Source organism: Mirounga angustirostris, unplaced genomic scaffold (genome assembly GCF_029215605.1).
Source record: "Mirounga angustirostris isolate CCGP_5_RB_7025 unplaced genomic scaffold, mMirAng1.0.hap1 SCAF_5, whole genome shotgun sequence".
Lineage (NCBI taxonomy): Eukaryota > Metazoa > Chordata > Mammalia > Carnivora > Phocidae > Mirounga > Mirounga angustirostris.
The window spans coordinates 51,508,534-51,531,758 of NW_026991713.1; the positions used below are offsets into that span (position 1 = coordinate 51,508,534).

The 23,225-nt window shown below is 40.2% G+C and overlaps 1 protein-coding gene and 1 long non-coding RNA gene across 2 annotated transcripts in view; one reads left to right on the forward strand and one right to left on the reverse strand.

The window, feature by feature from the left end:
- LOC135364415 (uncharacterized) overlaps positions 1–23,225 on the reverse strand; it is a 124,682-nt gene that overhangs the window by 3,988 nt on the left and 97,469 nt on the right. Inside the window, exon 5 of the long non-coding RNA XR_010411477.1 lies at positions 5,175–5,363. This is a non-coding gene — a long non-coding RNA (uncharacterized LOC135364415). The remainder of the gene's footprint in view (positions 1–5,174; positions 5,364–23,225) is intronic.
- Positions 1–23,225, forward strand: part of CUNH12orf56 (chromosome unknown C12orf56 homolog) — a 92,336-nt gene that overhangs the window by 1,751 nt on the left and 67,360 nt on the right. The gene's annotated exons all lie outside the window — the stretch shown is intronic.

Genomic DNA, 23,225 nt, shown 5'->3' on the forward strand with positions numbered 1-23,225 from the left:
TATATCTTTCTTTTTGAGTTGTCAGAATCTGAAAAGTGTGTGAAGTTTCCTAGGCCTTCAAGCCAAAAATCCTCCCAAAAGGTGTACCAATTCATTTGGACTTCTTTATGTACAAAATTTACCTTTCAGGCATATAGAAGACTGTGTAAAGGTGCTGAACAAATCTAAGATTTCAGCACTGTTGATAGATTGAATGTCCATCTTGCACAATATAGTTGTGGCAGGCAGAATAACGGCCCCCCAAAGATACCCCTGGAACCTGTGAATACGTTACATTACACAGCAAAGAGGAATTAAAGTTGCAGATGCAATTAAGATTGCTTGCTAATCAGCTGATTTTAAAACAGGGAGATTAAAAAAAAACCCCAAAGTGTCCAATAAATAAAGAAACCCAAAAAAGGAAAAGAAAGAAGCCAAAATAAGTAAAAGAGGGAGATTATTTTGGATTATCTGGGTGGGTCCAATGTAATCACAAAATCCTCCAAAGTGGAAAAAGGAGGCAGAGTGCTGCAGCACAAGACTTAGTTCTGAAGGTGGAAGGGGCCAGAAGCCAAGGAATGTGTACAGCCTCTGGAAGCTGGAAAAGGCAAGGAAACAGGTTTTCTCCTAAGCCTCCAGAAGGAATGCACTCCTCCTGACACCTTGATTTTAGCCCAGTGAGACCCATTTTGGACTTCTGACCTCCAGAACTGTAAGAGAATAAATCTGTGTTGCTTAATGCCACAGATTATGTGGTAATATGTTACAACAGCAAATGAATAGAAATGTTTTCTATTAATGTTGTTTGTTTATTGAGGGAGAGAGCGAGAGCGAGCACACGTGCGGGGGAGTGGGAGGGGTGAGGAGGGACAGAGGGAGAGGGAGAGAGAGAATCTTAAGGAGGCTCCATGTCCAGCAAGGAGCCCAACTCGGGTCTCAGTCTCACAACCCTGAGACCGTGACCTGAGCCAAAACCAAGAGTCTGATGCTTAACCGACTGAGCCACCCAGGCATCCCAATGATTACCCATTTTCACAACATTAATAGGATGGGGTGCCTGGGTGGCTCAGTCGGTTAAGCATCAGACTCTTGATTTTGGCTCAGGTCATGATCTCAGGGTTGTGAGACTGAGACCTGAGTTGGGCTCCCCACTCAGTAGATAGTCTGCTTGAGACTCTTTCTCTCTGCCCCTTCCCCCCCCCAATAATTAAAGAAATCTTTAAAAAAAATTGGTAATCATTTTTTAAAAATATTGTTTCAGTGAGAAATAAATATAATCAGACTGAGTACAAATGCCTTAACAATCTCTTTTTCTGAGGTTTTATAAAATAATTCTCTGTGGAGAATTTTCCTGATTTCTTTTGTTATATGTCATATAGTCACTTATCCATGCTAACTCAGTCACTTCAATTATATGATTTCAGTGCCAGGCAGCTTTGTTTTTTAGAACCGGTTCCTCCTTCCTTGAAAGATAAACTGTTTACTCTCCTTTTTTTAGGGTGCTCTCCTCTTTCTAAGGTCAACTCTTTAGACATCCTTTTCCATTCTCAAAGTTTTTCTCATTTTACTGTACATGTCTGTCTTGTTATTTAACTTTCAGCCGGTTCAGGTTCCCATCCTGCCTTTGTTCTAGCCGTCACGGTAATAAAGTCCCTAAGCAAACCAGTCCTTTATACCTCTGGGCCCCAGCCCTCCCGGTTCCATGTTCGACCAGATTCCTTATTTATTTTGAGACACATTTTGCAATTACACTTCAGAATATAATTTGCAAATATACAAATAAAATTCCATTCTCTCCCCTAAGGAAAAAAAAATGAAGGTAACAGCAACAAAAAAATTAGGCCAGAGCTTGCATTGAATAAAAATGAGATTTCCCTTCCAGCAAAGATGAGCTTAAAGTGCACTGGGAGATCTCTGTGTTTGATATGGTTCATCTCCTAAAAGAAAGAGTTTCTAAGGTTGCTTGGGCAGAGCTTTTATAAAAAGGCTGACATTTTCTTTAAGAGTTACTTTTGGAAGAATTCTGCTCTTGTTGTGGGCATCAAAACATTTCTTTAAAAAAAAAAAAAAACAAAAAAAAAACATTTCTTTAAACTCTTCTAAGATTAAACACATATTTTTTAAGTGTGAGAAGCAACTATCCAGAAGGGAATTTCCTAGGAATTCACTCTCCTTCAATGCCATCCCATCATCTACAGAGAAAAACAAATCTGTCAAATCCAGCAGCCTTCACCTCTTAACCTCTTGCCGGTCTTTGTCCTTGTCTTTTTACCACTCCTCCCAGTGAGTATGGGCTCTCCAGCCATCCCAGGCTCCATGAGGCTTCCTGAACAGGCAACAAAGGCACCTGTTACAACCTGGCCTGTTGCTCATGGTGAACATGTCCTCCTCCTTCGAGGTTGTTCAGATCCTCATATTTATAATCCTCCTCTTCCTCTCTTCCTCTCTCTCCTCTTAAAACATGTCAAAACAGGGGCACCTGGCTAGCTCAGTCAGGAGAACATGTCACTCTTGATCTCGGGTTGTGAGTTTGAACCCCATGATAGGCGCAGGGTTTACTTAAAAAAAAAAAAAGGTAAAAACATCTTGGCTTGAACAGAAACAGGTCACAGGCTGTTTGTTCAAGGGGCTGCAAGAGTTTGCCAACTGATCCCCGCTTTCCCCACTGCTGTATTCAGAGCCAACACGTTTTTGGCTAAGCCCATCATTCTTTTTTTTTTTTTTTTAAGATTTTATTTATTCATTTGAGACACAGAGATACAGAGAGAGCACAAGCAGGGGGAGAGGCAGAGGGAGAGGAAGAAGCAGGCTCTCTACCGAGCCAGGAGCCCGACGTGGGGCTCGATCCCAGGACCCTGGGATCATGACCCAAGCCGAAGGCAGACGCTTAACCATCTGAGCCACCCAGGTGCCCCTAAGCCCATCATTCTTTCTCTGAGTTTTTCTTTTTTCTTTTTTTTTTTTTTAAATGTTTTATTTATTTATTCATCAGAGTCAGAGAGAGAGAGGGGCAGAGGCAGAGGGAGAAGCAGGCTCCCCGCCTAGCAGGGAGCCCGATGTGGGACTCGATCCCAGGACCCTGGGGTCATGACCTGAGCCGAAGGCAGACGCTTAACCATCTGAGCCACCCAGGCGCCCTCTCTGAGTTTTTTCTTGGCTAGATCATGAGGCAGGACTTTTGGTCAGTTTTGTTCATTGCTGTATCCCTGGTTCCTAGAACATTGCCTGGCACAGATGAGATGGTCAATAACTATTTGTTAAATATTCAACATTTCTTCTGTTTCGAAATTTATTATCTGCAATATACATTGGACATTTAATAATACATTTTTTAATAATACATTTTTATTCAGTTTTTGCTCTCTACCTGTGTAGACTTGGTCCAGTTATTTACCTTCTAGTCTGTGCCTTCATTCCTCATTTTGTAAAATGGAGATAACAGCACCTTCCTTAGAGTTTGGGGGAGGATTAAATTCATTAATAAATGTAACACACTTAAAACAGTACTTGGCACATGGTAAGAGCTACATACATGTTATTATTGATAACCTTTATTCACACATATTAAGCCTATTAAGGCTCACTATGAATCTGTAATATAGATATTATCTTCTCTTTTCATATCAGGGCACTTGAATTTAGGAGATTTAGTAAATTTGGAAAGAAAATAACTTTTTTTGAGCACTGATTATATACTAGGTGTTTTAAATACATTATCTCATTTATTCTTCTTGAAAATCGCCCAGTAGGTTTGTCAAGTTTAATATGTCCGAAAACAGAATTCCTGATCTTCACCCCCAAATCTGTTCCTTTTCCTTAGCTTTCCTTATTTTAGGAAATAACATCATCTTCCATCAGCCTTAATTTTCTCACTCCCCACATCCAACAATCAGTGTACCCCTTGATTTGTGTAGAGGAGGAAAAAGTTTCCCTTGACCCTCTCAGGGTCCCTGGCTGGGTCTGGAAATGAAACTGACAAAGACAGATTAACAGGAAAAAAGCCTACAAATTTATTTAACATAAATTTTACATGACATGGAAGCCTTTATAAGGAAATGAAGACTTGAAGAAACAGGTAAATCTCTGTGTGTTTAATATTAAGTTTCATGAAGAATAGAGAGTCATGGAAAAATGGGATAGTACTAAAAAGGGGGTATGACTAAGGATAATAAACTAGGGAAAACTAGCAAGGGCTGTTCATTTGGATTCCTTTTACTGTCCTTGTCTTGGGTATAGGGAGGGCACCTCTCCCATGGGGTTCTAGGACCTGCTTCAAGGGAGCAGGGTGGAGAAAGGTCAGAGTTTCCTGCATCTGCTGTTTTCTCAAATTCTTTCAGCTCAAAATATTCAGTATACCAAGGTGCTATATTTTGGGGGAGTGTGTTCTGAACCTCCTCACTCCTCATCCAAAATACATCCAGCCATGATCTTTCTTACTCCTTTTACTTATGTCACTTACTCAATCCCTTATCTAGACTATTGAAATTGCCTCTAAACTTATTCCTCCATCAAGCAGTTGGGATGATCTTTTTAAACATAAATTGTAAATTAAGTTATATCACTCTTCTGTATCAAAATCTCCATTAACTTCCAAATTCCTTATTGCCTATAAGAGCCTCCATGAAAATCCCTTTATCTCTCTGACTTCTCTCCCACTTTTCCCAGAGCTCTTTATGCTCTTCTTTCCTGCCTCAGGGCCTTTGTACTTGCCATCCTATCTGGAACACTCTTCCTCCAGATCTTCAGAGGGCTGATTCCTTTTTATCAGTCATGTTTCCAAATTCAGCACCACCTCCACAGGGATGCCTCATATGACCCCCCAATCTAAAGTATCATTCCTGTGTCACACTCATCACATCTGTTGGCTTCAAAGCACTTACCAGTATTGGCATTATAATATTGATCTGTTTAATGACTTATTATTGTGTATCTCTCATAGTAAATGTAAGCTCCATGAGATCATGTCTGTCTTTACATCCCTGGGTCACTGTGTATCATATTGCCTGACACATAGTAGATGGTCAATAACTAGTTGTCAATTGGAAGAATGAATAAAGGAATAAACGGATGTTCAGATACATCATATAGTTTACCTCTCAGAGGGAGAGATCCTCTTTCCTTATTCCAAGTGTTGAGGGACCCTGGAAACTTGACACTTGATCACATAGCAGTGGGAGACCAGAGTAAATTCTCACCTAATGCTCAGGGTCAGTATTTTTCATGCTTCTTTTGTGCTTGTATGAGATGATCCCTGTGTTGTTGACCTGAGTCCTGCATTTTGGTGGTGAGAGTTAGGTAAGATGAGACCGTATTATGGATGCTTCTTTTCTTCTCTAGCATGTTTTTTTCTATTTTGGTTCATTGGCAGCCTTTCAAAACTCTCACTGTGGAAGGAAGAAAGAGGTAGTAATCTCTTATCCATCATTTTGGTTTCTTTTTATTCATCTTTATTTTATTTTATTTTTTTATACGTCAGAGAGAGAGAGAGCATGAGCAGGGGGAGCGGCAGGTAGAGGGAGAAGCAGACTCCCTGCTGAGCAGGGAGCCCGATGTGGGGCTCCATCCCAGGGCCCTGGGATCATGACCAGAGCCAAAGGCAGATGCTTAACCGACTGAACCACCCAGGTGCCCCAGTCATTTTGGATTCTTAATAGTTTGTTTGCATAGAATAGTTTGGATATTGTATTCGAGTTCTGAGAGACTCCACGAGGGCGTGCATTTTGTCAGTTTGATTCACTGATGTATCCCTAGTGCCCGGAATGATAGTGTATGGTCAAGATAGCTTAGGTTAAGCTGCACTAACAAACAATCCCAAAGTCTTTTTTTTTTTTTCCCCTAAGATTTTATTTATTTATTTATTTGACAGAGAGATAGCGAGAGCAGGAACACAAGCAGGGGGAGTGGGAGAGGAAGTAGCAGGCTTCCCGCTGAGCAGGGAGCCCGATGCGGGACTCGATCCCGGGACTCCAGGATCATGACCCGAGCCGAAGGCAGATGCTTAACAACTGAGCCACCCAGGCGCCCCTAACAACCCCAAAGTCTTACTTCTTTAACACAACATAAAGTCTGGCTCATTCAAGTTACTGGTCCCTTGTAGATTAGCAAGAGGCTCTGTTCATTTTAGTCACAAGATACGTGATACTTAGTTACACATCTTAGTATCAGGGGCACCATCTCAGCACATGCTTGTTTAATCACCACAGCAGAGGGAAATTAACTTGGCAAATTATGTACTGATTTTAAGTGGGCTCCACACACAGCAGAGCCCAACGTGGGGCTTGAATTCATGACCCTGAGATCAAGACCTGAGCTGAGACTGAGTCAGACACTTAACCACACTTAACTGACTAAGCCACCCAGATGCCCTGATTATGTATTGATTTTTAAGGTTCTATGCGGAAATGACACATGTCACTTCTCACCTTTCATTGGCCAGAGGCAGGCACATGGCCCATGCCTAACTTAAAAGGGGGAGAAAAGGGGTGCCTGGGTGGCTCAGTCAGTTAAGCATCTGCCTTCCCCTCAGATCATGATCCCAGGGTCCTGAGATCAAGCCCCGTGTTGGGCTCCCCATTCAGCAGGGAGCCTGCTTCTCCCTCTCCCCTGGCCCCCTCCCCCTCTCTCCTGCCTCTCTCTCAAATAAATAAATCTTAAAAAAAAGGGGGTGGGGCGCCTGGGTGGCTCAGTCGGTTAAGTGTCTGTCTTCGGCTCAGGTCATGATCCCAGGGTCCTGGGATCGAGTCCTGTGTCGGGCTCCCTGCTCAGCAGGGAGCCTGCTTCTCCCTATCCCTCTGCCTGTCCCCCTGCTTGTGCTCGCTCGCTCTCTCACGTAAATAAAGAAATAAATAAAATCTTTAAAAAAAATAAAAATAAATTAAAATAAATTAAAAAGGGGGGGAATGTGATCCTACTATGTATGCATCCCACATGTCTGCAAGAGAGAATAGGAATATTTGTGAACAGCTCTAGTGTCTACCTCAAATTATTGAGTGCTTACTATTTGCCACTCAGCCTCTGTTCTAAGTGCTTAACTTGGAACAACTTCTTTATCCTTACAACAACCCCAGGTAATACTGTTAGCTCAGCTAACAGATAAAAAACCTGAAGTACAGAGAACTTAAGCAACTTGCCCAAGGCCATCCTCTAAGTGGCACAACCAGAATTTGAACCCTAGTAGTTTGGCTCCAGAGCCAATGCTTTGACTTTCTAGATATAGCTGCATCAGTCATAGCAGGTCATTAATTAAAAAAAAAAGTTTTCATTGACTGAATATCCAGAAGACTCTAAGCTTTTTGAAAACAGAAACTCCATCTTACATTTTGCATGTTTCAATTTTGCACTTTGGCAGTAGGAACTCTAAAATATCCATGATGTATTGAACTAGATAAATTAGAAACTAGATAATCAACTGCTAAAAGCTTAGGGTGCTTTTATTCTCTGAAATTAAAGCTGATAGAAAAAAATCTGAAACAAGACTATGAAATCAAGACTAAGGGATAAGATAAATACAGAATTGTTCACAAAATATAGAAAACAGGGAGGTGCCTGGGTGGCTCAGTCAGTTAGGCGTCTGACTTGATTTCAGCTCGGGTCATGATCTCAGGATCCTGGGATGGAGCCCTGCATCAGGCTTCCTGCTCAGCGGGAAGTCTGCTTCTCCCTCTCCTTCTGCCCCTCCCCCGCTCATTCTCTCGCTCTCTCTCTCAAATACATAAAAAATCTTTAAAAAATTAGAAAACAAGAAATAAAGAGTGTCAACTATACTTCAATTAAAAAACAAAAAATAGGGGATATCTCTTTGCATTTTAAAAGTAGTATTTTCATAAAAGTAAGAGAAATCAGTACCAGTTGCCAATATAAATATGTCAAAAATGATGTAGATAACATTCATGAGTGATACATTATTCTTAGAGGTAGTCAAAGAACTTAAAGATATTTTCAGATAAAGCCTTATTCATTTGAAATAACAAAAAAGAGCATTCTCTTCTCTCCCAAAACGCCGCTTGCTGCCAGGATCAGAGACAAATACCATGCTGAGCAGGCCATGAATCTGGCTCAGTATTGCATTACTGAGGTTCTTATGAACAATCAAAGGTCATTAATTGTAATGGATATCTATTGGGTATATACTATGAGCTAGCCTTGTGTCACATACTTTAGATCTCATATAATCTTATTAACGCTATAAGGAAGGTGATACTGTCTTTTTTTTTTTTTTTTTTTTTTTTTTTACAGATGACAAAACTGAGGCAGAAAAAGGGGAAATACTTGCACAAGGTCATATTCAGAAAACATCTGAGCTGGAATATAAACTCAGGTTTTTGACCTTACAGCCAGCATTCTTTAACCATTATGCACATACTAACAACTGATCTTCTACAAATTCCTGGTTTCCAAATTCCAAATTCCAAGTTTCTTTAGATGTTTTTAGGTTTTGCAATAGAGACAACATGGTTACCTCAACAGTATGCAGATTACATGGTTCCTGAGCGTTGGCTGTCAGGAAGGAAAGAATGACATTTTAAATAAAATACCTTTTTCATTCCCCATACCACCTCTCTGTACTCAAGACTGTTGTCCTTCAGAGCTCAGACTAGTATCATTGCTGTTTCTGATGATGTTCAAGGACAGGTTTGGTTGGAAAGATGCAGATGGGATGTAGCATCCTTTTCACAGGGCCAAGCCTTGAAAGCTTCTTTTCTTTTAGTCTTAGCTGTGGCTCTTGTCCCAGAGGCAATGATTTTTCAATCCTAACACTGAAATAGTCTAGGGAGTCTCCAGTATTATGGGGGTAGTGCTCAATTCTCCAAACTGGTAATTCTTTTTGGAATATGTGTGTGGATAATTCTTGTCAGCAATATTCACAGGTTCCAAAAAAAGCGCATCTACTCAGACTTCCTTAGGGATTAGTACACTAAAGCCCAGGTAGAGTATAATGGGAAAAAACCACCTGGTGGAGGCTACAATGAGTTTTTAAATTATGACAGAGGAACGATTTGCCAAATGCTAAATGTAAAAATAGCTTCTATTTAGGAATACGCTTATGTACAGTGTGACATAGATAACTGCTAATGTAGTTTAATTTGAGGAAAATCCATTCAAGAGATCTCCATATATTGATTAGCTATCTCATCAGTAGTTTGAATCCTTTGGATTTACCACTGGTCCTCTTTCAGATTTGCTCTGAAAAACTCTTGGAACAGGTAATTCATTAAATTGAAATCTGAGCGAATTAATTTATTACTTGCTTTCCTCTCTTTGTTGGACACTGGAGAGTGAGAGCTTGCTGTCAGAGAGGAAGTTAGGTCCAGAAAGAACCATGGAAGTTGAAAGATATCTCATGATTTAGCTCTTTTGGGGTCTTACTTCTACTACCTGATGTCCCCCCGTTAAGTAAAGTGATCTCGAAACTGTGGCCCAGTATATGATGTAGGCCTTCATTTTTTCCTTTTCAACTTTTCCTCTGGTTTATGTTTTTCTCCTTTCTACACTGTACAGTTCTACTGAATGGATGTTAGATTTTATATGTTACATTTCTACCCATGTTTTGAATTACCAGGGACTACAAATATATAAGTGAATAAAAAATGGTTACCTGCTTTTGAGTAACTCATAATTTAGAGAGGAAGGCAAGCAGATGGGAAAGAAGAAAAACAGTTATAAGCAGTTATAAGCAGATAATTATAATGAAATGTGAGAATAGATATAATAAACAGACGATTGTGGGAACCCAGAAGAGGAAGTGATATACTCTTTTATTTTGGTGGAGGAGGGGGTGCTGAGGAAAGAGGGGTAATACGTAAAGGTTCACCAAAAAAGTAACCTAAGCTTGGTCTTGAAGGAAGAATAGAAGTTTCTAAGCAGAATATAGGACAAGTGTATTCCAAAAGGAGAGAATAGCATGTGCTTGATCAGCTTTCTATAATATGATTAAACCCAAATCAGTGGAACTAAGTAGAGCCCTGTTTTAGTGAAAACCACATAGCTTTTCTGTTTCTAGCTGTCTTTCACAATAGTTTGTTCAAACTAGGATCCAATCAAGAAGCATACATTGCATTTGTTTTTCATCTCTCTTTTGCTAACTTTTTAGGGAAATTTTCTTTCTTTCTTTCTTTCTTTAAAGATTTTATTTTTGGGGTGTCTGGGTGGCTCAGATGGTTAAGTGTCTGCCTTCGGCTCAGGTCATGATCCCAGGATCCTGGGATCAAGCCCCGCATTGGGCTCCCTGCTTGGCGGGGAGCTTGCTTCTCCCTCTCCCTCTACTGTTCCCCCTGCTTTTGCTCTCTCGCTCTCTGTCAAATAAATAAATGAAATCTTAAAAAAAAAGATTTTATTTTTAAGTAATCTCTACACTCAATGTGGGGCTCAAACTCACAAACCCAAGATCAAGATCTGCATGCTCTACCCACTGAGACAGCCAGGTGCCCCTCTAGTAAAATTTTTTTTGCATCGAGTCTTATTTTGTCTCTTGGTACAATCACCATTTCAGCTCTCTTTTGGTTACTGTTTGCATGGTGTATCTTTTCTATCCCTTTACTTTACTTTTACTGTGTTTTTGAACCTAAAGTGGGTCTCTTGTAATAGTACAAAGTGAATAATCAGTTAAATCATATTTTAAAAATCTATCCTTTTATTCTCTGACTTTAATTGGAGTGTTTAATCCATTTACAGTATTATAATTACTGATAAGGTAGAGTTTACATCTGTCATATTGCTATTTATTTTCATATGTCCTTTTTCCCCCTATTCCCCCATTACTGCCTTCCTTTGTGTCAAATAGGTACTTTCTAGTATAGACTTTGAATTCTCTCATGATTTCTTTTACTATGTGGTTTGGAGTTTTTAAATTAATGTTTGCCCTGGGGATTACAATTAACATTCTACTTTGTAACAATCTAGTTCAGATTATTACCAACTTAATAATATATAAAAATATGTCTGTTCCCTCCCTGCTCCTTTGCGCTGTTATTATCATACACATTACAGTTTCTACATTATGTACCCATCAACACAGATTTATAAATTATAGCTTTATGCAAGTATCTTTTAAACTAAATAGGAGAAAAAAGAGTTACACAAAAAAATACATTGAACTGTCTTTTATGTTTACCTGTGTAGTTATCTTTATCAGTGCTCTTTATTTCTCCATGTGGGTGTAAGTTACTGTCTAGTGTCCTTTCATTTCAGCTCAAAGAATTCCATTTAGAATTTCTTGTAGGTCTGGTAGTACTAATACCCTTAATCTATACAGAGTATAGATTCTTTGGGATATAGATACTGAATTCTTCATAAGGAATGCTCTTTTTTAAAAAAGATTTTATTTATTTATTTGAGGCAGACAGAGATCACAAGCAGGGAGGAGGATCAGAGGGAGAGGCAGACTCCTCGCTGACCAGAGAGCCCGACATGGGGCTCAATCCCAGGACCCTGGGATCATGACCTGAGCCAAAGGCAGATGCTTAACCAACTGAGCCACCTAGGTGCCCCCATAAGGAATGTTCTTAACAAAATGCATAGGTAGATTACATATTTACATAAATATACTCTCCTCCAAAACAGGACTCTGAAGATGCTCTTTGGCTGCATCTTTGCAAAGCAACCCATCTGGTTCTTCCTAATCATGTAAATATATTTCCTGAAATATAGTTTTTGGCAAAGTTAAGTTTTACTTTTTTTAATTAAAAAACTTTTTTTTTTTTTTTTAGTAATCTCTATACCCAGCATGGGGCTGGAACTCATGGCCCTGAGATCAAGAGTTGCATGCTCTTCTGACTGAGCCAGTCAATATTAAGTTTTAATATTGTAAAGTTATAATATAGCTTTGTATTTAAAAATATCTATATTGGTGTGCTGGGGTGGCTCAGTCGGTTAAGGGTCTGCCTTTGGCTCAGGTCATGATCCCAGGGATTGAGCCCCGAGTTGGGCTCCCTGCTCAGTGGGGCATCTGCTTCTCCCTCTCCCTCTCCTCAGCCCCTCCCCTCAACTCATGCTTGCTCTCTCTCAAATAAATAAATAAATCTTTAAAAAATATATAGATATATATATAGATAGATATATATATCTATATATATGCTGAAAGAGACCTTAAACTGATTCCATATTGTACAAGTGAGGAAATCAAAGCCAAAAGAGCTTAAGTAACTTGACCAAAGTCACACTGACAGTTAATAGGGAAAGCCACATTCAAAATCAGATTTCTTGACTATTAATTCATATTGTTTCTCCAACATTCCAAATTTCTGTCAGGATGTTGACTATGATTATCTAGTTTGGTCATGATATCCTTAACAATTAGGGCACAAAATAACGAGTTGTTCCGTAAGAATTTAATTAGAATAATTTATACTAGATTGCTGTCTGCCTGATGGCTTTCCTTTAGGACACTTTAGTACCTTCCACTCAGAAATCTGGCTTTTAAGTGATTTTAATCCTGATCTTTGTACATTATTTTATGATAAATTCATTTTTTAGGCTTTCTTAGTCTGAGATTCTCTTTCATGTTTTAATCCTTCTTTCATGTCAGGCTTTTGGTAGGAACTTTATAGGTGGACAATTCACTAAAATGCATGAAAAATGAGAGCCACCTGAGCAAAATGGGTCAATTCAGTAATTAGGAAATTTGGAAATTTTGAGGGTTGTGGGACATCTGCCATGATAGGAATCATGTTTGTAAGTAGAGCCTTCTCCTTAATGTCTCACAGTGAGAATACAAAAATTCACCTCATGGTAACATTGTCTTATCTCACAATAGAAACAATTTTATTTTTTGACCCATGGTATAGTTAGTTTCCTGATGTATGTATGTTTCACACTTTGTGTGTCATTTTGTATAAGTTAAGAGCACAGGCTTCATTTTGAATCTGGTCACATATTAGCAGTGGAACCTTGAGTGGAACCTTGAGAGTTAAGTCCCTTAACTCTCTGAGCCTCAAGTTCCTTGAATTCCTTGTAAACAGGAATAATTTTACCGATATACGGGGTTGTCTGAGGATTCAGTGAGATAGTATGTATAAAGCACTTAAAAGAACACATAGTAAGTGCTCAATAAATGTTAGCTTTTATTTTGTTCTATGTGACACTGTTTGAACATTGAATTCTTCCTCTTCCCCATCTTCACTCTGGAGAGGATCTGGCCACAGGGATCAGAATCCTTATGAATCCTTTGAAGAGGAAGAACGGGAAGGTGGGCTGGCCCCCTCTGACTCTTCGCCTGGGGAAAGGGCAAAACTGCAGTGTCTAAAGGAGGCAGAACCAGTAGTCTAAGCAGCCAATGACCTTATGCCTGCGTCAGATTGTCCTACTATGTAGGGGATCCCCAAGACTACCCTCATGCTTGATGATTCACTAGAAGGACTCATAGGATTCAAATAGTTGATTATAATGAGACAATACAGATTATATTAAACAAAGGGAAAAGGTGCATGAGATAAAATCCAGGAGAACCTAAGTGCACACTTCCAGGTGTCCTCTCCCAGTGAGTATCTTGGGTGTACTTAATTTTTTTTCTTAAATTTTTTTTCATTTTAGATTTTATTTATTTATTTGAGAGAGAGAGACAGAGATAATGAGAGAGAGCACAAGTGGGGAGGAGAGGGAGAAGCAGGCTCCCCACAGAGCAAGGAGCCTGATGCGGGGCTCGATCCCAGGACCCCCGGGATCATGACCTAAGCCGAAGGCAGATGCTTAACCGACTGAGCCACCCAGGTACCTGGGTGTACTTAATTTCCCAGCAATGTGTTACAACATATGCAAAGTATTACCAAAGTATTACTCTGAGCCTTGGTGTCCAGAGTTTGTATTGGAGACAGTCATGAATGCATAGGAGCCTACATAACTGACCTCAGCTACTCAGACTCCAGCCCCCCTTCCACCTCCTTACCCTCACCCCCAGAAAAACAGGTGTTTACCATAGATGACATTGTCAGAATAAATTTATCTGTTCAAACTGGTACAGCATGGCCCAAGGTCTCAGACATACACACTTGTATCAGGCTGTCAGAATATTCCAAGGCTCATTGGTTATCTCCTAAGATCAGGCAAGGGCTAGTCCTGAAGATAGGCCTTTTTTTGGTGGTACAAGGTAGGAGCAACCCAGACCTGTTGAGGTAACCCTTTTTCTGCACAGCTACCTACCTTTTTAACTTCATAGATTGAGAAAAGGTGCACCTCACTTGTCAGCCAGTATGGTTTTGGTGGGGTTTTTTTTTTAAAGATTTTTTCGCCAAGGCCCAAAATTTACAGTTGGTGTACCACATGGCTCCAAACTACCAGTAAGTTTGGTTATATAGTAGACACCTTTCTCAGAGGCAGGGAAAGTCAGAGCAGGCATTAGAAAGTGCTACAACTTATGAATGGTCTTAGAGTTTTTATAATATTGACTGGGAGGAAGAACTTAGGAGGCCATCTGCAAATAACTCTAACTTGCCAGCCTCAGTTTCCATTGAGAAAAGACAAGCTAAAGGTACCATTTATATTAGTATTGAAGTATAAGTACAGCACTGGGTCAATAGTAATTTCATGCAATTATATTTAAAAGAGGTGATTTGGGCGCCTGGGTGGCTCAGTTGGTTAAGCGACTGCCTTCGGCTCAGGTCATGATCCTGGAGTCCCGGGATCGAGTCCCGCATCGGGCTCCCTGCTCGGCAGGGAGTCTGCTTCTCCCTCTGATCCTCCCCCCTCTCATGCTCTCTCTCTGTCTCATTCTCTCTCTCAAATAAATAAATAAAATCTTAAAAAAAAAAGAAAAGAGGTGATTTATCAAATATATATAAATAGTTTGATTTAATTGTTATAGAAGACTTTGTTATGTCAGCAAGCAGAGAAAAAAATCTGTCCTGTGTCCTGATTTGGAGTTCTAAAATTATTTTCATGTGGATATTCAGATATTATTACCTGTGCTAGAAGGTATCTGGGTAAAAGCACTTCTTTCAACATATGTCCTAAAAACATAAATTCAATGCTATATGACACAATGAGCAAACTTATTTATTAAATAAGTTTTAAATTAAATTAAATTAAATAAGCTAAATATTCATTTACAAAATAAAATTTAACTCATATTATTTAGCTTATTTTAAGCTATTTAAAAAAACCTAAGCTCATTTAAAATAAGCTACTAAAGGGGAGCCTGGGTAGCTCAGTCAGTTGAGCGTCTGCCTTCGGCTCAGGTCATGATCCCAGGGTCCTTGATCAGCCCCGTATGGGGCTCCTTGCTCAGCAGGGAGCTGCTTCTCCCTTTCCCTCTGCCTGCCGCTCCCCCTGCTTGTGCTCATTCTCTCTCTGTCAAATAAATAAATAAAATCTTTTAATAAAAAAATAAGCTACAAAGCTTATTTTAAGACATAAAGTTAGAACATTTTAATTTTTTGTTTAAAGTAAACTCTACCCCCAGGGTGCTTGGGTGGCTCAGTCCATCAAGTGTCTGACTCTTGATCAGCTCAGGTTGTGATTTCCGGGTTATGGGATTGGCCTGCACTGGGCTCCATGCTCAGCAGGGATTCTGCTTGGGATTCTCTCTCCTTCTCCCTCTGCCCCCCTCCCCCCTCTAAAATAAAATAAATAAATGGGTAAATCTTAAAAAAAAAAAAAAATAGGGTGCCTGGGTGGCTCAGTGGGTTAAGCGTCTGCCTTCAGTTCAGGTCATGATCTCCCGGTCCTGAGATTGAGCCCTGATTCAGGCTCTCTGCTCGGTGAGGAGTCTATTTCTCCCTCTCCCTCTGCCCCAACTCATGTGCTTGCGTGCTCTCTCTCAGATAATAAATAAAATCTTAAAAAAAAAAAAGTAACTCTATCCCCAACATGGGGCTTGAACTCCCAGACCCCATCCATCTATCTATCATCTATCTATCTATCTATCTATCTATCTATCTATCTATCTATCTATCTATCTATCATCTATCTATCTATATCTTTTCATGCTTTGGGGTTAAATGGAAACTGTGGCTTTTGAATTTCCTAATGATGTCTCTGGAGTAAATGCAAAAATTTTCTTTTCAGATAACACCATGCCTAAAATAAATTGCTAGCATAGGATTGAGTTCAGCTGTGTCCCATTTAAGAACTTTCTTTTCTTCGTTCAGGCACTGACAGCATATTGTTTGGACCAAGTCTCAAGTCTCCTTGCCTGACAGCAGAGAAGCTTCCCAGTCAGAAAACTTTTTACCTCCCGTGGATGTGTAAATTAGCCTTGCTTAGCTCCTGGGTGGTCCTCTCATGCTTCACAAATAAGCCGTGGGCTTTAAAAAAGATTTTTATTTTTAAAAATTTTTAAATGCAAAAAAGAGAGAGAAACCACTTTCCTTAGTCTAACACTTTGTCCTTGTAATTCAAGTCAAAGTTGAATTAAATGTTTTTATAAGAGTTTGTTCTATCTACAATATTGTCATAGGCTTTGCAACTGAGATTATGACTGTTTGATGAACCAATAAGAGAATGGGGGAAGTGAAAAGTGATAGATCATTTTGGCCCTACTGCTTTTCATGGTTACTGTCCATTTATCTGACCTCATCCACCCTTTTACAGACAACATATGCGTTCCCTTGGCTGTGTGGCTGTCATCAGGGTAATCATCTACCACCTCCCTTATAGTAACAGAGGCCTCGTAGTGTGCATGGAAATGCCCTTTTAAAAGTCACATTGCTGGGCGCCTGGGTGGCTCAGTCGTTAAGTGTCTGCCTTCGGCTCGGGTCGTGATCCCAGGGTCCTGGGATCGAGTCCCACATCGGGTTCCCTGCTTGGCGGGAAGCCTGCTTCTCCCTCTCCCACTCCCCCTGCTTGTGTTCCTGCTCTCGCTATGTCTCTCTCTGTCAAAAAAATAAATAAAATCTTAAAAAAAAAAAAAAAGTCACATTGCTGTGGGGTGTCTGGATGGCTCAGTTAGTTAAGTATCTGACTCTTGGTCTCAGCTCAGACCTTGATCTCAGGGTCATACGATCGAGCCCCCAGTCGGGCTCCACGCTCAGCAGGGAGTCTGCTTGAGATTCTCTCCCTCTCTTTCGGTCCCTCCCCCCTGCTCTCTCTCTAAATAAATAAAATATTTAAAAAAAAAAAGGTATCTCCTGATCAGCACTAGTCTGGTAGACCCCTACAATTCCCTAAAGGAAAGTAACTCTGCAATAACTAACTTGCTTTTTTGCCAACTGTAACTTCCTTGTTCCCACTCCCTTCTGCTTAAAAGTCTTTCATTTCGTACAGCTCCTTGGAGCTCCTTCCTATCTGCTAGATTGGATGCTGTCTGATTTGAATAGATTTTTGTCCAAATAGACTCTTAAAAATTTTAATATGCCTCAGTTTATCTCTGAACAAATCTCACCACCCAGAGATAACCACAGTTAACCACACAACAAGAAAATTTGGTGTACAACATTCCAAATTGTGTTCTATGCATTAATATATATGGAATCATATTCCACATATTGTTCTATAATCTATTTTTACTTTACAGCATGTCATGGATATCTTTCCATGTTAATAAATACAGAAAAAATTTATATGAATGCTTTATATGAATGAATGCAACCACCGTGTATTTAAAGAAGGTATTATGTTCTTGAATGACAGAGCTAACCAAATTCGGTGATTATAGCAACTAAAAAAAGAGGTCTGGCTCTACTTCGGTCTCAAATAAAGGAATTAGCATAATTCGACTGAAACTCTGACATAATAATGAATCCAGCTGCTTGATTACTGTTTGGATTCCAGCCCTGGTTTTTTTTTTTTTTTTAGACTTTATTTTAAGTAGGCTCCATGCCCAATTGTGGGGCTCAAATTTACGGCCCCAAAATCAAGAGTCATATGCTCTACCGACTGAGCCAGCCAGGCGCCCCTCCAGCCCTGCATTAGAAGAAAGACTTCTATTTCTCCTTGACAAAATTCCCACCTCTGACCACTAGTTAGGGCTGTGGTCTTAAACCTTAGTTGTTTTTATAAAACTGGCCTTGGAAACCAACTGCCTTGTCTTGTAATTCTAGTTCCACCATTTACTAGTTTTATAAACTGAACTCCCTCTGAACCTTAATTTTCTCATTGCAAAATGGGGTTAATAATAACTACCTCATAGATGTGTTGCAAGTATTATATAAGATATTTGCCATGTTCCATAAACTGTATAATTATTATGCAAATTATTATAGGTACTTTGTCTCCTCCCAAAACTGCTTATAAGCAATTTGAGGCAGAAATATTTACATATTTATTTACATTCACTCAGTCTCTACTTGAAGCATACATTTTTTAAAAAGATTTTATATTTTTATTTGAGACAGAGTGAATGAGAGAGAGAGAGCGCAAGAGCACATGAGTAGGGGCAGAGGGAGAGGGAGAAGCAGACTCCCTGGCTGAGCAGGGAGCCCGATGTGGGACTCCATCCCAAGACTCTGGGATCATGACCTGAGCCGAAGGCAGACACTTAACCGACTGAGCCACCCAGGCGTCCCACAAAAGGGTCTTCTATGAATTAGAGCATTGTAAAATAACCTGAAAGACAATGAAAGGCATAGATAACCTGCATAGGTGAGCTAAACTGTATCCCTACTAATCCCCCTTCCCTATTTCAAAGTCTTTCAGTTTTTCTGTCCCACCTCCACCATCATAATAATCTCAAAGATCACTCATTCACAAAATAAGACTCTCTTTAGGTTGACCTGATTATTCACATTATTTACGTATTTACATTTACATACATAGCAAGGGTTAATTCACCATATAGGCCTCTTTAAAAATTCTTTGCAAGGACAACCCTGTTGGGACCTCTCTCATTCTTGAGAGCTTTTTCTGTATCTTCACTTAATAAACTTCTGTCACTTTACTCCCTGTTGTCCGCGAGATTCATTCCTTGACTCCGTGAGACAAGAACCTAGCTCTCCTGCTTCATTTTGGTGCGGAGACCCGGGATCACTTCCACCGAAGGGTGAATAAAAGCTGACTCTTTTCTTTTCTTTCCTGGGAGACATTTCTCCCTCTTGTCACAAATGACAAAACCGGGCACCTGTCCGCCAGTTAGAGGTGAACAGTGTGGCCACTGGGCTTAAGTCTCAGGTGACAGGCTTCTGGACAAAGGTTTGGTCAATTCCCCTTCCTCAAAAGAAGTTGGTATGTTGGCCTAACCCTCCTCAGTTCTGCTTTCTCTTCATTGGCTTTTCTTAAATGGCTTTCTCCCACCTCAGGGACTTTGCCTAGAGTAGGCCCCTTTCAATCTCCGGTGATCACTATGCCTGTTTAATCAGGGATTCATTTCAGGCAAAGTCTTGCCTTTGTAGATACAAGCCTTTTTCATTTAAAGATGTCTTTCGTGAGAACTTAAGTCAGGAGGAGAATCTTTTCCTCATTTTTGCTGCCTGCTAAGACATATGTTATTCTGTTAGGTACATCACGGCCAGGGATCAAAACCTAAGATATTGGCAAGCAGGATTAGAGCTATCTCTTTATATGGTAAGTTGGAGGGAACCCAATGCTTCCTGGGCACTAAGGAGGGAATTACAGACCCCCAGCCAATACTTCGACTGGTTGCATTAGTGGCTGGGACTTAAGTAGGTCATATAGTTGAAGCTTCCTTGTTCCAACAACAGAAATATGAAATTATGATGATGCTAAATCTCAGGGTCTGCACCCCTTAACAGAGTCTGCACCCCTCAGCATGGACAGAAAAAGCACCCAGGGGTAAGACGTGAGAATATAATTGAATCAAAGTTTAATAAACTGTTAACCTGGCTAAGCCTTTATGATTGGGCCAGATTTGGTGGGGGGGAGGAATCCAGAGGAGAAAAGGAGGATCAGGTGACGGACAGGTAAGAGTGGCTACTCCCGCCAGCCTGAGCCCTCCTCAACCGAAGATGTTAGGCCACTCTTTCACCGTGGGTAGGAAACCGTGGGATCCTTGGTTCACAGGGGAGAGCTGATATGTAGGGATGCCTTCATAGTCACCTCTCTATAACAGGTACGGGGTCACTCCTACCAGGATCTCGAGATGGGAAACAAACCATTCTCCGCAGGGACTCCTCTGGATTGGGTACTGCAAATTTGGGTAATTTCCCTTTGTAAAACTTTCCAGTGTTTTCCATGGGTTAAAAATGGCAGGTTCTTCAAGGCAAGGTAAAATAAGGCATGATGTTCGTGGCAAGGCATGGTCTCTTCAGTTCCCAAGGACTCTCCCTTGGGATGCCATTTAACCCACTGGAAACAATTTGGATTGCAAATTTAGGAAAGGCCTGAGCTCCTATAACACTCACTGCGTGGCCACAGTGGGATCTATTGGGTCTCTTTTGCAGGAAACAGGGTGAATAGACAGAGGCACCCTAGATCCATCCAGGTTTTCAGGGCTCTCATTCAGGACACAGACCTAAGGGCCTCTTGCAGAATGTGTTTGGTGGTAACCATACCAGTAAACTCCCTCCTAACATATTGCATAATTGTCTAAATAGGCCTCCTCCAAATAAACCCAGGGTGCTGGAAGAAACACAGACCATCCCTAGCAAAGGGGATGCTGACTCTCACTCTCACTGTTCCTCCTAATAGATGTGGGGGTTTTTCCTTCACTCATTTCCCAGGTTAACGGCTATAATTGGAGCCAACTGTGGTTAGTCTACCTCACGACAGGGACTTTAAGGAGTATTTCCAAGCAGCTGCTGAAACTCCCTTTGTTTCGGGGAAATTCCCTGTCTGCTCCGGCCTGATATGGACTGCCTATTCCCACTTGTTGGTGGAAAAACGTGGCGTTTAGTCATCTGTCCAAGTGGATGAGCTTTAGAACTGGGAACCCTTTTTCTGTTTTCTGGCAGCACTCTGCCTCTTCTATCTGTCCCACCCCCTCCTGTTTCTGTACCTTGGGTGCGGCCTACATACAACTGTTCCCTTCAGATTTCCCCACCAGTGTCTCAGGTAAAAATTGACACTGGGGAACAAACTGATTGACTTTTAAAAGTAGACCCAGGTGGAACATAACTTGGTATTTAAACTAAGTTAAGTTTGTTGGTTTAATTAAGATAGACATGTCTTTAAAGTTATCAGCATTAAATGTGAAACTTTTATTCTGCCAAGGTTTGCTGAAGGTCAAATAAGCTCGTGTCATTTCTGTTGCAATTTGTTAGCAAAAAGATGACAAAAATCATGGCTAATTGTCCCATCAAAGTTTTCATAGGAAATTGTTAAAATAGCTTTCAGAGTCTTTGGGATTAAATTCATTGGACATCTAGGTCTTTTCCAAATAGGATAAGGTGCTAAATCATTGATTACTGGATGTAGGTTTGTGCTTTTTGACTACTTATTGCAAAGAAACTAAGGATATTTAAATCTGCTGGTAAACATGCTTTGTGCTTAACCAGTTCATAAATTTGTCATCTAAAGAATTCTGGTGTGACAGTTGGTTACTACTTAGTAGTAACTACAGCTACAGTTGGTTCACAACTGGCTACTACTTAGTCTTCACTGGAGACTAAGATTTCTAAGAGTACAAAATTCGGCAACTCTATTTAGAAAAATAGGAGATATGTAAGAAAGATATAAGGAAGGGGAATACATTTTTGTTGAAGGTAAAAGAAAGTAATTTCGTCCTAAATGAGACTGGTTGTTTGGAAAGAAATGACTTGGGACAAAATCTGAATGCAAAGGAAAGTTGTAAAAGGTTTGTGAAGTGAAATCTTTGGAAGGGAATTTTAGGTGTGGTTAGGATGGGCTAAGATTAAAATAAAGGGATTTTTTTTTTTTAATTTTATTATGTTATGTTAGTCACCATACAATACATCATTAGTTTTTGATGTGGTGATCCATGATCCATTGTTTTCGTATAACACCCAGTGCTCCATGCAGTATGTGCCCTCCTTAATACTCATCACTGGGCTAACCAATCCCCCCTCCTCCCTCCCCTCTCCCCTCTAAAACCCTGTTTGTTTCTCAGAGTCCATAGTCTCTCATGGTTCATCTCTCCCTCCAATTCCCCCGCTCCATTTTTCCCTTCCTTCTCCTAGTGTCCTCCATGCTATTCCTTATGCTCCACAAATAAGTGAAACCATATGATAATTGACTTTCTCTGTTTGACTTATTTCACTTAGCATAATCTCCTCCAGTCCCATCCATGTTGATGTAAAAGTTGGGTATTCATCCTTTCTGATGGCTGAGTAGTATTCTATTGTATATATGGATCACATCTTCTTTATCCATTCATCTGTTGAAGGGCATCTCGGCTCTTTCCACAGTTTGGCTATTGCGAACATTGCTGCTATGAACATTGGGGTGCATATGGCCCTTCTTTTCATTACATCTATGTCTTTGGGGTAAATACCCAGTAGTCCAATTGCTGGGTCATAGGGTAGCTCTATTTTTAAATTTTTGAGGAACCTCCACACTGTTTTCCAAAGTGGCTGTACCAACTTGCCTTCCCACCAACAGTGTAAGAGGGTTCCCCTTTCTCCACAACCTCTCCAACATTTGTTGTTTCTTTCCCTGTCCATTTTTGCCATTCTAACTGGTGTAAGGTGGTATCTCAATGTGGTTTTGATTTGAATTTCCCTGATGGCTAATGATGATGAACATTTTTTCATGTGTCTATTAGCCATTTGTATGTCTTCTTCAGAGAAGTGTCTTTTTATATCTTCTGCCCACTTTTTGACTTGATTATTTGTTTTTTGGGTGTTGAGTTTGAGAAGTTCTTTATAGATCTGGGATACCAGCCCTTTATCTGTAGTGTCATTTGCAAATATCTTCTGCCATTCTGTGGGTTGCCTCTTTGTTTTGTTGACTATTTCCTTTGCTGTGCAGAAGGTTTTTATCTTGATGAAGTCCCAAAACTTTTGTTTGTTTCACTAGCTTTTAGAGATGTATCCTGAAAGAAGTTGCTGTGGGCGATGTCAAAGAGGTTACTGCCTATGTTCTCCTCTAGGATTTTGATGGATTCCTGTCTCACATTGAGGTCTTTCATCCACTTTGAGTTTATCTTTGTGAACGGTGTTAGAGAATGGTCGAGTTTCATTCTTCTGCATGTGGCTGTCCAATTTTCCCAGCACCATTTATTGAAGAGACTGTCTTTTTTCCATTGCATGTTTTTTCCTGCTTCATCAAAGATTATTTGACCATAGAGTTGAGGGTCCATATCTGAGTTCTCTATTCTGTTCTATTGGTCTATATGTCTGTTTTTGTGCCAGTACCATGCTGTCTTGGTGATCACTGCTTTGTAATATAGCTTGAAATCGGGCAACGTGATGTCCCCAGCTTTGTTTTTCTTTTTCAACATTTCCTTGGCGATTCGGGGTCTTTTC